Raw genomic sequence first — 15002 nt, forward strand, 5'->3', positions numbered from 1 at the left:
GTAAGCTGAAAGCCATTGTACTGGCAGAACCTGGACAGATCTTATTATGTGAACAGGCCTATCACAGACACTGTTTCAGGTCTACACAAAAATGGAAGTTAAAAACGGATATCCAACCTGATGGATGAAAGAATTCCAATTTCTAAAGAGGACTCTAGTAATGGCAGGAACTTAACTTTAAGACTTCTCTTCTTTGCCATTTATATTAAGGCTTCTAAGCATCCTATTGCTTTCTCCAAAGTCATCCCTTATCATATTTCACTTCTTAGAACAGCAGCTTCATCCTACAGAACTCACATCACTCCTCTATCCAAACAAATTAGCTATGGTTTGTTTCCAGGCATGTTTCTCTTACTACATCAGATCTTCCTATTAATTCCTGCATGGGCTTCTAGTCATATTCTGTATCAAGTGCAAACTCGCCTTTGTGGCTTTGTATACTGCGCCCAGTATACAGGCAGTCCCCGAGTTACGCGGATCCGACTTATGTCGGATCCACAGTTACGAACGGGGATTTCTCGCCCCGGAGGACTGGAGCGGCGGGACGCCTGGTCCCGCCGCCCGCCTCCTCCGGGGCGAGAAAAGCTGCTCCCCGTCTCCCTGGTCTGCTGGGGGAGCCAGCAGACCAGGGAGACGGGGAGCAAAGCGGCGGAGGACCCGGGGCCGGACCCGCGGCCGCTTCCAGATCAGCTGGAAGCGCTGCGGGTCCGGCCGGGTCCTCAGCGGCTTTGCTCAGCGTCTCCCTGGTCTGCTGGGGGGGGGGGGGGATGCAGCTAGTGCCCCCCCAGCAGACCAGGGAGACGTGGAGCAAAGCCGGGGGCCTGTGGTAGAGCAGGTGGGGCACTGCCGGTTGGTCCCGCAGCACCGCTCCTTGGCGCTACTGGACCAACCCAGCAGCACCCCAGCTGCTCTGCCCTAGGCGTCCAAGTCAGCTGTTGCTGAAACTGACCAGCGGCTGACTACAGGAAGCCCGAGACAGAGTTGCTCTGCCCTGGGCTTCCTGGAATCAGCTGCTGATCAGTTTCAGCAGCAGCTGACTTGGGGACGCCTGGGGTTCTTAAGTTGAATCTGTATGTAAGTGGAACTGGCATCCAGATTCAGCCGCTGTTGAAACTGATCAGTTTCAGCAGCGGCTGATGCCAGTTCCGACTTACATACGGATTCAACTTAAGAACAAACCTACAGTCCCTATCTTGTACGTAACCCGGGGACTGCCTGCATTCCGAAATGTCCCTAAATCCTTGTAGAACGAGGTTTACTGGGACATTAGGCTATAGTGAGCCCATTATTCTGAAAGATATTTCGAAATAACAGGCTTGTTCAAAGACAAGGAATAGCTATTTCAGGATACCGAAGGCATCCCGAAATAGCGCCACAGTGTAGATGTAACCAGAGTGGGGTGTTCAGCACTTTCTGAAAATCAAGGTCTTTTGAGGTGTTTCATGTTAGGTATCCAAAATCACTTGTTCATGAAAAAACACTAATCACTTGTGAACATTTTGACAGATTTCACTGATTTGTAGATGTTCAGTTCCAAAGGGACCATTAGATTATTTAATCTGACTTCAGAATATCACAGGCCATGGAATTTCACCTCATTACCCCTGTACTAAACCTAATGATTTGTGTTTGACTGAACCATATCTTCCCCAAAAGCATTCTCTCTGGTTTCTCCACCCAAGTGCCCCTTTATGCTAATTCTGGTAATTTTCTGAACAGTGAATGAACTATAGAATAATTTGGGGATGTGGCCAGGTTTCTGTAGGGAAATTGATGGATAGCAAGGGAGGGGAAGATTTGTGTTAGTTTTCAGATGGGAAAGAATGATACTTCAGCTTCTCTTTATTATTACCAGAAATGATTTAAAAGGGGGCATCAAATGAGGGCTTTAGCCATTGTGCATCACAAAAGACTTATGGTTCTGTGTGAAGACAGTACTCCTCAAGAAGGGAGTTGTAATATCAACAACAGAGTTTGTTCCTTGCTTTAGTCTCTGATTATCAATTGTTGAGGTATAGTTGCTATCTGGGACCTGGGCAGTAATGCTGGGTCAAGATTTTCCATGCATATTGTATAACCATCTCTGTTCTAGGACTGGTGTAAATTCAACAAATTACACGTACAATATAACCATTAGAAAACACTGTCTCCTGTGTGCAATAAGCACAGCGGAGAAGTATTCTGAATTAGAACAATAAAGAGAGGCAGAGACCATCTAGCAGCCAAATTATGTTTCATCTTAATCAGTTGTGGTAAAGTAGAAATTAGTTAAGTGGGAAATCAAATCAAATCAAAGATGTTTTAGCGGGAATTATTGCATAGGCTTTCAGCATAAATAACTGAAAACTATTGCATTCTCTACTGAATAGCCTCTATTGTCTTCATTAAAAACTCACTTAAAAAGCAATGTTCCCTTTAATAATTTCCATTCATGTGTAGATTTTTTCCATTCTTGCGTGGAATAAATTTTTATGTGCATCAAGGCATGTGTGAATGTACATCACCAGTAGAAACAAAAAACCTATCAGGTGGGAGGCATCTGAATCTCTTCTGAGAGTCCCCACAAGTGCACAGCTTATAGGGAACTCTGTTTATAGGTAACAATTTACATTATGAAATAACAGACTTTGGTTTGAGAAAATATAAGGCATGAGAACATAAAACCCTCTGTTATACACTCCCTTTTCAGTTTCTCAGTTTTCAGCCTCTGTAAGAACAAAGTTTGCAGGGAAAAGTTGTTAGGATATTTAATTACATCTTGAGCAATCCTCTTCACTGTTTTAAGTTCCAGCTCAAATAAAGACATGTACAGGCAGTCCCCGAGTTACACGGATCCGACTTAAGTCGGATCCGCAGTTACAAACGGGGTTTGCTGCCCGTCTCCCTGGTCTGCTGGAGACCAGCAGACCAGGGAGACGGGAAGCAAAGCCTCTGAGGACGCCGGCAGCGGGACAGCCGCGGCGCGTCTGGGCTGTCCGCTGCCCGCGTGCTCTGCGGCTTTGCTCCACATCTCCCCAGACCAGGGAGACGGGGAGCAAAGCTGGGGAGCACGCGGGCAGCGGACAGCCCAGACGCGCTGCGGCTGTCCCGCTGCCGGTGTGCTCCGTGGCTTTGCTCCCTGTCTCCCTGGTCTGCTGGTCTCCAGCAGACCAGGGAGACGGGGAGCAAAGCCTTGGGGGACCCGGGCGGCGGGACCGCGATGCGTCTCGGTCCCCCGCCCGCTTCTCCCTGGTCTGCTGGGGGGGGAGGGAGGACGGCACAGCTAGTACGCCCTCCCCCCGCCCCAGCAGACCAGGCTTTTCTCCGGACGCCTGTGGTAGAGAGCTGGGGCGCTGCCGGTTGGTCCCGCAGCGCCGCTCCTAGCGCTACTGGACCAACCCGGCAGCACCCCAGCTGCTCTGCCCCAGGCGTCCCCAAGTCAGCCGCTGCTGAAACTGACCAGCGCTGACTACAGGAAGCCCGAGGCAGAGCTGCTCTGCCCCGGGCTTCCTAGAATCAGCTGCTGATCAGTTTCAGCAGCAGCTGACTTGGGGACGCCTGGGGTTCTTAAGTTGAATCTGTATGTAAGTCGGAACTGGTGTCCAGATTCAGCCTGTTGAAACTGATCAGAGGCTGATTCCAGGAAGCTCGGGGCAGAGCAACTCTGCCTTGGGCTTCTTGTAGTCAGCCGCTGGTCAGTTTCAGCAGTGGCTGAATCTGGACACCAGTTCCGACTTACATACAGATTCAACTTAAGAACAAAACTACAGTCCCTATCTTGTACGTAACCCGGGGACTGCCTGTATCTATTCTTGTCTCCTACTATGGCTCACATCGTGCCCTTTCTTCTCTCAACTGCATGGATCATTACTCTCTCAGCTCCCACTTCCTTCCTGTACTTGTGACCCATGAAACCTCAGTTTTTGCAGTCCCTTCCCTCTTTGAGCTCACCTCTTTCTGTTGGTTATGGGGGGGGGGGGGTAGCCAAATTAGTCTGTGTTTGATCAAAACCATTTGATGTGTTTTAAGATTCTCTCTTTCTGTTAGTGTTCCAATGCTGAATTCAGCTTTACTATTAAAAGATTCTGTTCCCACAAACTCATTTCTTTGTGTATGAGCGTGTGTGTGTAAAATTTAAACAGACCAGCTACTATCCACGTAAAAGTTATCGTAGTATTTAATGTTCTGACTTGAGTCCAATTAAATAATCTGCTTCCTTCCTTCTACTCTGCCCAGCCATCCCAGATTGTAAACTTGTTTGGGCCGGAGTTCCAGACTGGTCTTATTTTTTCTGTTGAAAGCCAGGCACACCTATAATGTGGGAGACGGGGATGTGGCAGAACAGAATGTTCTGGATAACCAATCTTGAGGAAGATAAGGTAGGAATGGGGAGAAGAAATTAGCTCTATGACAGAGCTGGATGTTCAATGAAAGTTATAAAAACGGAGATTGTACACAACCTATTTTTACCTCTTCTTGAAAACACTTTGTATTTGAAACTTTGCTAGTGGTTTGCAAGGAAAGTGTTAATTCAACAAGGAGATATCAGGGCACACATCTGATTTTTTTAGCATCATGTCTCACCACTTGAGCTATCTAGACTAGAAATTCCAAGTTTTATTCACTATCTTATGCAAGAACATACTACAATACTCTGTTAGAAGTTCAGGCAATCAGTTTTGGAGTTAATCACTCATGAAGTCTGAGCCTCTTGGATCACCAGGTCTTTTCTGAACTTAAATACTTCACTACTCTTGAGAAGGGCACGACCTCCACAGGCACAGGTTGTAAGGGTGAGGTAGGTACAAAAAACCCCATACATTCAGGGGAGCCTGTGAGCTGTTGGATAGAGAGAACTCCTGTTCCAGAAACTCAAAAACATAAAAGTAAGGCCTCAGTTTGTAGATGTTGCATAGAGGGGCTTAAGTACAGAAACAACAAGGAATCCAGGAGCACCTAGAGACTAACGTTTATTAAAGCATAAGTTTTCATGGGTTAAAACCCACTTCATCAGATGAATTAGAGTGGAAGTTACAGAAGCAGAGGTATATAAGGAAGAAATTGCTCCTGTAAATGAGGCTTAATCAATTCTGGGTGGAAGTGGCTCATTCACAGCTTTGGTGTGGAGATGTGAATATCCAGAGGGGATATTACCTTTGTAACGTGTTAACTAGTTGAAACAAAACTAGTCTTTTGTTTTAGCTAGACCAGACTAACACGGCTACATCTCTATTATTTAACTAGTTGAGATCCTTATTTAAATCCTAAATTGATAGTGAATTTGCAGGTGAATTGCAGTTCAGCTGTCTCACTTTGTAATCAGTTTTTGAACTTAGTTCCTTCCTTAGAGCTGGCTAGGTATGCATAATGTACCTGTGAGCCTTCTGTATTTGCTGCTACAGAACCAAGCTCCATGCTGACTATTACAGACCTCTCAACTACCTCAGTCGCATACACCTGCATAAGCTCTCTAAACAAAAGAGCTTACCAACTCTGAAGAAACCTATTTAATTAATTTTAAAGTCATGACTTCTGTTTAAAAGCTTGAAATCTGCTCACAAAATGGATAGGTTAAATTTCATGAGAGGGATTTAAAAAAAAAAAAAAAAAATCTACCTTTTTTTCCCCCCCACTCCATCATCAACAAGAGTTGTTTTATGATATTACACATTATGAATGCAAGGGCAGAAGTGGATTTTACTTCCCAGTTTGCAAAATAAGATACAAAATGATTTAGTTCTTCCACAACTATGGAACTCTTGTCTTTTTTGAAGAGATTGGAACAGCTTCTGAAAAAAAAAACCACTCATCTGAGGCTATGTTTACACCAAGAATCTAACAGTGTAGTTGATTAACTGATAAGCAAAAGCTTATAGGTTAATGCTATAAACTACACACATTCCCTTCCCCCAGTCCCAACCAGTAAATTTTTAGCAGGCTGGCCAGCAGCCTGACTTAGTTCTGGCTCATACCAGGTGCAAGCCTACTCCTGCTGTGACTGCATTTAAAGTGTATTAGGAGCTGGGTGGGCAGGCAGCCTGGCTCAGTTCTGGTTTGCACTGGGTCCAAGAGCTCAGATGCAGCCCCCACTGCAGACAGGGGCTGCTGCCACTCTGCACTGCTGCCTCTTTATCAGAGGCAGCAGCACAGGGCAACAAACAGGTCGTCTGCAAAAGGAGCTGGTTTTTTAATTGGCTCCCCTCACCGACTAGCTCCCTCCAGGCACCCTGTACGGCTGCTGGCCCTGCCTCCAGGGACTATAGAATAGTCAACTAATCAATAAGAATACATGATGTTACTCGACTATTCAATTAACTGATATTTAACATCCCTAGTTTACACCACAGATCCTATCCCAGTGTAACTATGTCAGCAAAGCTATAGTCTCTACATAACCTACATAATCTTCATAAATAGAAGGGGCTCTCTGTCAATGTAGGAACACCACTTCCCTGAATAACATTAGTTAGGTTGACAGAAGCTCTCTTCTACCAACACAAGTGTGTCTATGTAGGAAGGGCTTGTTGGCATAAGTAAGTTAGTCCCGGGTGCTGTTACTTCACACCCCTCACTAATATAGTGTGCCCATATTACTCCAAGTGTAGAACAAGCCTTGTGCACAAACCTCCATCTAGAGATTGAAAGCTCCATTTTTCCAGAGCAAGGGCAGTCAACAGGCAAACCAGCAGCCAAATCCAAAACCACCAGATGCTTACCAGATGGTTCTGAAGGGACCACAAAAATCTTTTTACTTATGTTCTCTGGAGTCTGGACTTTGACCAAAAAGTTTGGAATTTGACCAAAAAAAATATATATATATTTTGACTACCCCGGTTTCAGAGGGAAATAGCTGTCATGTAGGCAATGGAAATGAAGTGGTCCTTCACTTCACCTTTCCGTGCCTCAGTTTCCTATCCCATCCTTTGTCTGTGGCATCTATTTAGACTGTGGCATCTTCAGAGCAGGGATGGTCCCTTATGAAGCATGTAGAAGTGTGAACATACCATACCACCCATGATGGATAGGAATAGTGCTGGCCAGCACCTAGGTTGTGTCCAGACTCAGGGGTTTTTTCAAAAAAAGTAGCCTTTTTTCGAAAATACTTCCCCTGCGTCCAGACTCAAGCCGCATTCTTTCGAAATTAATTCGAAAGAACGCGGCTTTTCTTTCGATGGTGGTAAACCTCAATTTACGAGGAAGAACGCCTTCTTTCGAAAGTTCCTCTTTCGAAAGAAGGCTTTCTTCAATGTAAATAGGGCGTCTTCGAAAGAGAGCATCCAGACTCACTGGATGCTTTCTTTCGAAAAAGCAAGCTGCTTTTTCGAAATTTCTCCGTGCAGTCTAGACGCTCTCTTTCGAAAGAGGCTCTTTTGAAAGATGCTTTCGAAAGAGCCTCTTTCGAAAGAAGCCTGCAGTCTAGACATAGCCCTAGTGATTAAGAGGTTAAACTCAAGTAGCCAGCAAGGGTGTTGGCCAGGGCGCTGGGGAACCAGTTGAGACAGATGGTTGACATTTTAAATTGGATCTAGATACTTTGCCTGCTTTCTTTGTGTGGGAGAGTTAAACCAGGAGTTGAGAGAGACAATGATTTAAACTCAGGGAGGAGTACCATGCCTCCAAGGAACTCGGGGCATGGAAGTGGACTGAATAAAGAGAGGATCATAAGTAAGGTAAAGGGGAAAAAGAGTATTTTCTTTATTTGGTGGTTAGGTTTAAACAGTTCTGTGAACCTATGCCTCCCTTCCCCATTTACCATCTAAGCATTGTTCCCAGAGATTTTTTAATAAAAAAATTGACCAACCCTTGTGTAGAATAAGCCAGGATAATAACTCCTTCCCACCTTCAAACAAGAAAACTACCAAACCTTTACCTCAAACTTTTGACTAGTAAGGAAACCACAATCACTGCCCCCACCTGAGGGCCAAGACCAGCTGTGATTTTACAGAGCATGTAGAAAGATTCTTTGAGAATATTAGGAGCAATTTAGGGATGTGTCTGGTTTTGAACAGATGAAAACTGCCGGTACAGTATCAAAAACACACACCCACTGAGAAGAAAATCAAATAAGGTTTTGAATGGACTGAGGTTGAACCTTAGTAAATGTTTTTGTCAAGCTGTTGGAAATACCCTCATAGATGCATAATGCATATCTGGCAGTTATAAAAGAGGCAGCAACTGTTTACTACAAACATGTTTGCCCCTACTTTGCTTTGAAAATGCATGGGTTGGAAAACAGATATTTTCTCTCTCTCATTAAGGAAGTTCTAGTTTCAAAAGTGTTCTTGCCAACGTTAATGCAATGCCTACAGAACAGCATTTATTGCAATTAAGCGGCATAACATTACACAGAATTCCTGACCCATAGGCAAGACTAGTGGCCATTTTATTCAGAAATCAGTTTACTGACTTTATTTGAAATTTAAATAAATGTAAAGTTAAACCTGCTAGAAATCTGAATATAGATAACTTCATATTGGGCTTCTCGGGACAATATAGTGCAATTGTGCTCCTAACCTTACATGTAAGTACAGGCAGTCCCCGGGTTACGTACAAGATAGGGACTGTAGGTTTGTTCTTAAGTTGAATCTGTATGTAAGTCAGAACTGGCGTCCAGATTCAGCCGCTGCTGAAACTGACCAGTGGCTGACTACAGGAAGCCTGGTGCAGAGCAACTGTGCCTCGGGCTTCCTGTAGTCAGCGCTAGTCAGTTTCAGCAATGGCTGACTTGGAGACGCCTGGGGCAGAGCAGCTGGGGTGCTGCCGGGTTGGTCTAGTAGTGCCCAGAGCGGCGCTGCGGGACCAACCGACAGCGCCCCAGCTGCTCTGCCCCAGGGTCCACAACAAAAGCCTGGTCTGCTGGGGGGGGGGGGGGGGCACACTAGCCGCCTCCCGCCCCCCCCCCCCCCAGCAGACCAGGGACACAGGGAGCAAAGCCACAGCGGCGGGGTGCCTCACCTCTGAGGCTTTGCTCTGGCACGGGACCCGCCGCCGCTGCGGCTTTGCTCCCGGTGCCCCTGGTCTGCTGGAGACGGTCCCCAGCAGACCAGGGGCACCGGGAGCAGCTTTTCTTGCCCCGGAGGTCAAGGTGGCGGATCGCTGCCTGCGAGCTCTGGGGAGAGAAAGCCCCGTTCGTAAGTGCGGATCTGACGCAAGTCTGATCCGCGTAAGTCGGGGACTGCCTGTACTCTGTAAATTAACATTTCATATGGACACAAATAGTATTTTGATTCAGATTATGCTAACTTAACTACATTCACCATTACACAAAGCGGAGAGGAAATGCTTGGGTTTGTATGTTTTTGCTGAATGTCTCTGTTCTGTGAGGAATCATTTTCCCCAACTTGTTCGAGTGGCTTAAAGTAATCTGTTCTTCATTTGTCAGTACACTGTAAAAAAGCTGACAGTTTTTCATACAATCATAAAAATTATGACTTCTCAAGGTCCCCTCCAGTCCTACAAGTCCAGCCCTCTGCACTGTGGTACTACAACAAACAGACTGACTAAGTGCTCTGTCATGTAGGGGATCAGAGATGCCCCGAAAAAAGAAGGCAGCTTTCAAATTCAATCTTACTAATAGCCAGGGCTCAACAAATTCACTTAACTACTCGCCCGTGGCAAGTAGATTTCAGCTGGTCGCCCCATTCACTGGCAGTTTGCGCATTCACAGTGTGGGTCTCACGCACGCGCAGTATGGGGCTAGCGAGTGGTTTTCACCGTGATTGCTGAGCCCTGCTAATAGCTATAGTTTTACTGGACTCATGGTCCATGTAAACAAGGGAGAATTTGTGAGGGATACATACAAAACAGTTTCAAAAAATTTAAGATAAAATGGAGTTATTTTAATTCAGATCAGGTTGGTGCTTTGTAAAATTAATTTGAGCACGTGCTATTGCAACTTAGATTAAAAATTAGTTATACATGTTCTTTTCAAGTGCTACTACTAGGAAGGTACTGTTGCAAATTTAGCATAGTCTCTCAAGTTATTTATAGCATCCGTTACCTCTTAATTCTCTCCTTCACTCACGTCACTTCTTTACTTCTAACTTCTTTCCTCTCTCACCCACTCCAGCTGTTCTGCTCCCAGTTCTCTTGGGTATGATGTGGGAGCCAGGGAGCACAGCAGCTGGAGCCACCAGGTCCTTCCAATACCAGTGCTGGGCCATTCCCAGTTCCATTCCAATTGACCCATCACTAAGTCCAGATACAGAATTTCAAGACAAAACTTTGGCTCCGTAAGCCAATTACTTTTTAGGAGAGCACTCTTAAGCAGCAGTGAAATAAATTTAAAATTTCTTACAGCTACTGTCCTATTGCAACTCATGTCCCTGCTAGCTCTTTAATTAGCTCCCTGTTGGCTTTTCCCTCAGCTCGGAAGGTTCTTGCCGGAGTTGCGTACCAGAGTGCACCTGCTTACTTTCACTTCTGCTCTTTGAGGATAAGTCTACACTACAGAGTTTTTGCGGAAAAACTCATGAAGCGTCCACACCTCAAGCACATTTTTGCACCAAACAAACAAACATTGAAAGAGCAGAGGGATTTTTGCGCAATAGGTATTCCTCTATGAGGAATAAGTCCTTTTAGCGCAAGAGCTCTTGCGCAAAAAGGTGTGTGGACGGGGAAGAGGGGTTTTTTTGAGCAAAAAGAGGCAACTGAAAAAAGGACAGGTGCCCTGGTGGCCATTCTGTAAATAGCAGTCAGAGTTTCCTTTCAGGAGAGCGTCCATGCAGTCTGGACGCTCTCTTGCACAAAAGCAAATCACTTTTTGGATGCGCTTTTGCAGTGTGGACATGCTCTTTCACAAGACGTTTTTGTGGAAGATCTCTTCTGCAAAAAGCTTCTTGTGCAAGAAGCCTGTAGTGTAGACATAGCTAGCGTGAGTAAGTCATGCATTTTATTACAATAATGCAGAACAAAAGAAATCTGTAAGGCCTTATATGATTCACACTTGCACTAGTTCAACTAAGGGTACTGTTTAAAACCAATTTACAAGCCTAATGTAAATACCATTAAAATGGCAGTAAAGGAGTGAGCTTCTCATGGGTAATTCCTTCATATGGAGAAAAATGAGAGTATGATTAAACCACCACCCTATTTATATCTTTAAGACTGACTATCAAACTTTTAAGGGTTCCCCACCCAAAGAGGGAAAGTGCTAGAATGAAACTACACCTTATAATTAGATGAATAAGCTAACTAAATGGTAGTCATCCATTTACTGCTGCTGCACACTGTATGGAAGTTTTCAGAGAACTGTCCACGATAACTCCAAGATCTCTTTCCTGATTTGTCATAGCCAAATTAGCCCCCATCATACTGTACGTATAGTTGGGGTTATTTTTCCCGATGTGCATTACTTTACACTTATCCACATTAAATTTCATTTGCCATTTTGTTGCCCAATCACTCAGTTTGGTGAGATCATCTTGGAGTCCCTCACAGTCTGTTCTGTCTTGACTATCCTAAACAGTTTGGTATCATCTGCAAACTTTACTACCTCACTGCTTACGCCTTTCTCCGGATCATTTATAAATAAGTTGAAAAGGATTGGTCCCAGGACTGACCCTTGGGGTACACCACTAGTTACCCTTCTCCAATCTGAAAATTTACCATTTATTCCTACCCTTTGTTTCCTGTCTTTTAACCAATTCTCAATCCAAGAAAGGACCTTCCCTCTTATCCCATGGCCATGTAATTTACACAAGAGCCTTTGGTGAGGGACCTTGTCAAAGGCTTTCTGAAAATCCAAGTACACTATATCTACTGGATCCCCCTTGTCCGCATGTTAAGGTAAACTTCTTAAAAAGCTTTTCTTCAATAGTCCTGAACCTGAGCCACAATATGCCTATACACCTGTGTTTAAAACAGTTTGAAGGCAAGGGCAATGGGGTTCCATTCCAAGGCAGACCAAATGAAATTGTCACACAATTCAAGACTCATTAGATACTTTTCTGCCACTGTAAATAAACCTTTCATTCACTTTTTCTAGCATGCACCAACACAAACCCCACCCAAAAGCATGGTCTTGTAGTGACCCCTTTTTTAAGCTAAGGATTGTTAGTATGTGTATAGGCATGAGCTGCTCCTGATTAACTGTTTCTTGTTAACTCCATGTGTGAAGGCTCTTTGGACTTGTCTACAGATCAGCTGTGGCAGATTAAGCTATTCTACAATAGCTTCCAGTCTGGATACTCTTATTCAACACTATGGCTAATTCTACACTGGCGGCTTCTTGTGCAAAAACAGCTATTCTTGTGCAAAAACTTGCCTGTTGTCTACGCTGCAAGCGTGTTCTTGCGCAAGTAAATTTACAGGAAAGCGTCAGAAAACAGGGCTTATTCCGGAAGAGTTATTCCTCTCCCCACGAGAAATAAGCCCTCTTGTGCAAGAGGGCAGTGTAGACAGGCAACTTGAATTTCTTGCACAAATGGCCATCAGAGCTTTCTTGCGCAAGAGAGAGTCGACACTGCCATAGATGCTCTTGCGCAAAAGCACATGGCATCGTAGACGCGCTTTTGTGGAAGACTTTTTGTACAAGAACTCTTCCGCAAAACAGTTCTTGAGCAAGAAGTTGCCAGTGTAGAGGTAGCCTAACTTTAGGTCTATACTGCAACACTATTTTGAAATAATGAGTGCTATTCTGAAATAGTACACTGCAGGTAGTTATTTTGAAAATGTCAAAATATCGTCAAGCTGGAGGACTTCTTACTCTGACTCCTGTAACCCTCACTGTAGGAGGAGTAAGGGAAGTCAGAGGAGGAGTGCTCTATTTCGAAATAAGTGCTGTGTAGATTCTCCCAATTTCGAAATAAGCTATCTTGAAATAAGATATTCAATTGACGTAGCTCAATTTGAGAAACTTATTTCGAGTTAAGACCTGCTATGTAGACGCACACTCAATGGCTTTAGACAGTTTAGCTTAATCCACTTTAGAACTGACCTAAACAGGAACGAAGATGTTCTTATTCTGGAACAAGAAACGTTCCACACAAGCACTTACAAATGTACAGCATCGTAGCTGTTCCTGAGTAACTCCTGAGCATAGACAAGCCCTGAAACAGGCACCTTGGGAAACAAAACTGTTAATGTCACTTTATTCCCAGTCCAAAATGTACCTGTCCATAATCAAGAGAAACTGCAGAAAAAGGAAGTATTAAGAGATAGACATTTTAGTTTAATTATTGATAAAAATCAGTTGGTCTTCAAGACCCCCTGGCTACTGCTCATCACTCCTACAAGTGGCAGCATGGCTACACAGGAACAAGAATTTCTCTCTCAAGTCCTCAGTTTAGAAACAGTGCTTGTCTGCATGGTGTCCAGCTAAATTCCAACTCCAGCACACACCTCCCAAAATCTAGAAGTTGGACCAGCTACAAATGCAGGTCCATTCTCTAGATTTAAATTCTGTTGTAATACCAATCAGTTTAAGAATGAGACTCTCAGCCTCTTAGAGTTTTGAGACAGAAGAGCGTCCTATATTTTATTTGCCTTGAGGGTCAAAACAATCTTATTTTATCCCAGGACATGTTTATGAAAATATGGATTCTCTCACTAGTTATTTGTATCACAATAGCACCTGGAGGCCCTGTTCTGGATTCAGATCCCCATTGTCCACTGCACACACACAGTAAGAGACTGTCGCTATGTCTGGACTGCAGTGTTTTTCCAGGATACCGGCGGCATCCTGAAAAAACTCTGCTATATCAAGGAAACACATCAGCTTTTTTCCAAAAAAAGTGGGCACATTCTTTCAGCATCTCTGTATTCCTCATTTTATGAGGAATAAGGGATTTTCCGAAAGGAGGTTTTTCTGACATTTGGCCCCATGTAGATGGACCAAATGTCGGAAAAGCCTCTTCTGAACCCCCTCCCCCCCAGAAAACACCCGGCAGTGTAGACATAGCCTGTGTCTGCCTCACGGTACGTCTAAACCACAACAATTTTTTTGAAAGATATGCAAATTGTGGGAATTTGCATATCTTCTTCTGATCGCATTTTCGAAAGAACTTCTTTTGAAAATGAAAGTAGTCTGGATGCAGTTTTTTTTCCAGAATAAAAACCGCTCTCTTTAAAAAAAAAAAAAAAAAAGGAGGTTTATGTGTTTTCAAAAGGTTTAAAAAAAAATTGCATTCCAGACTTTCATTTTCGAAAGAGCCTCTTTCAAAAATGCGATTGGAAGAAGATATGCAAATTCCCACAGAAATTGCATATCCTCTTTCGAAAAATCTTTGTAGCCTTAGAGGTACTAAGGAAAAAAGACTGTTTTGTTGCCTCCTGTTAGCTACCTATAACTTTCCATTGAAAGCTAAGCAGTGTGTAGCTTTTACATGTGTTTGCAGGTCAAAATAAGCACATGCAATTGTGTTTTCCGTGCCAATACTATATTTACTCACATAATTCTATTTTCCTATTTTCACTATCACTAGTAGTTTGCATATAGCATTAATAATCAAAAAGGTATTATGTGGATTTTTGAGGGGAACTTTTTGATGAGGGCAGAGAAAAAAAGAGCAAGTCTGAAAGCTGATGTTTTTTTAATAGATTTTCTTTCTTTTTTGAAAAAAATACATAAAGTTGTACCCAGACCTGACTGACTTTGAGCCACATCTGACCTGATTTCCTAGAGCTTTACAATGATCCTGCAACGGGGTCTACTGTCTTCCCTTTGACTTTAGCACAAACATGACTACAACAAATACAGATTTGTATTTAGCAGTGTAAACAGCCAAAGTACTGATATTCTCTCACCGATTAAATAGAAGCTATAAGTAAAAGGAAAATTTGAGAAGTCACTGCTTCAGAATGACAAATGCAGTTCCTTGAGATATTGGCTTGTAGCTGAGCCCTTCACAATGCTCCCTAACTTTCTTTTCCGTTGCCTTGCTCCAAAGGGATAAAATTCTCTGTACTTCCTGGGTAGATGGCACTCTGAAAATGCACCAAAGTGTCCCAAAGAGAGCCACCAACTTCAGGTGAAGGTTCCACCAGCAAGATGCACAGGTTAGAAGTTTAAACTCAAGGGGGGG

At 43.8% G+C, this 15002-nt stretch overlaps 1 protein-coding gene across 1 annotated transcript in view; it reads right to left on the bottom strand.

Moving 5' to 3' along the window:
- The window catches only part of CD9 (CD9 molecule), a 42672-nt gene that overhangs the window by 25754 nt on the left and 1916 nt on the right, over positions 1–15002 (bottom strand).

The sequence above is a fragment of the Pelodiscus sinensis genome, chromosome 1, assembly GCF_052426305.1.
Source record: "Pelodiscus sinensis isolate ZL-2025 chromosome 1, ASM5242630v1, whole genome shotgun sequence".
Taxonomy (NCBI): Eukaryota; Metazoa; Chordata; order Testudines; family Trionychidae; genus Pelodiscus; species Pelodiscus sinensis.